This window comes from Hippocampus comes, unplaced genomic scaffold (genome assembly GCF_001891065.2).
Source record: "Hippocampus comes isolate QL1 unplaced genomic scaffold, H_comes_QL1_v1.1 scaffold986, whole genome shotgun sequence".
Taxonomy (NCBI): domain Eukaryota; kingdom Metazoa; phylum Chordata; class Actinopteri; order Syngnathiformes; family Syngnathidae; genus Hippocampus; species Hippocampus comes.
In genome coordinates, this window is record NW_017805942.1 from 23563 (window position 1) to 24579 (window position 1017).

The following is a 1017-nucleotide window of genomic DNA, read 5'->3' on the forward strand; positions in this document are numbered from 1 at the left end:
GATGAGGATGAGGATGAGGACGATGCCGCCCGCCGTTAGCGTCAGCAGCTCAAATCAGGTCGTCACGGGTGCTCTTTGTGCGCCTTTTGGGGCCAAGGTAAGTGAAATTGCTGGATGCTCACATTTGTCTGGGACGACAACATGGCGTGACATCTGTTCCAAATGTGTTGCTTGGGCTCAAAACAGGTGCCTAAGATTTGCTCATTCTGCCTCCGCCCTGCCAAGAAGGCAGCGATGCAATCTTGTGCTTGAGCTAGCACAGGAGCGACCGTCCTGCTGCAAGGCTCTTTTCATGACAACCAGCAGTGATGGCACAACACCAAACCAAAATGTAGCAAAAGTGGGCACAGTTGTCAATCGTGCCCACATCATAAACCAACTAAATACATGCAGAAAACCAACAAAAGCATGTCCGTGGTGGACCTTGTGCCATCCAACGGAAGAGCTTTCCCGCGTCGTGCCTGCCACGATGCACCATTAGCGCCGCGTGGTGATAAAGGAGCTGCGTTTGGAGTGAAGAAGTGGACCATTTATACGTTACGCTCGCCAAAAAGGTTTCACAAATCTCTCTTGAGGCAAGTGTCAGAAGTTGGGTCGCTTGACCTCGCTGCCACGGAAAGATGAAGCAAACATTATTCGGCATAAATGGAATACTTTGGGATCGATTCAGTGAAACGACATCATTTCCCACGTCACGGCGGACAATGTGCCATTGACGCACTGGGTGGGAACGTGCGGAGTTGAAACGCTTCCGGAACGAACGTTCGTGACGGCAAAAAGGTGCGTTGTAGTCAATGACATGGATTTTTTTTCTTGATTTTGTTTTTCAGTGTCCGATGGTCTGACTGCAGCCTTCCCAATCTCGATATCAAATTCAAGCCGGCGTGCGCCACCCTTGTCGGTGTTGTCAGAACCGTCAACCGATGTCGAGCACTTGTGACTCGGTCGCCGTCGTTGACGCGCTGGCCGCGTACCGGCGCATCCGCCCGCGGCGCGTGGGAGGCTACGCGCCCCAGG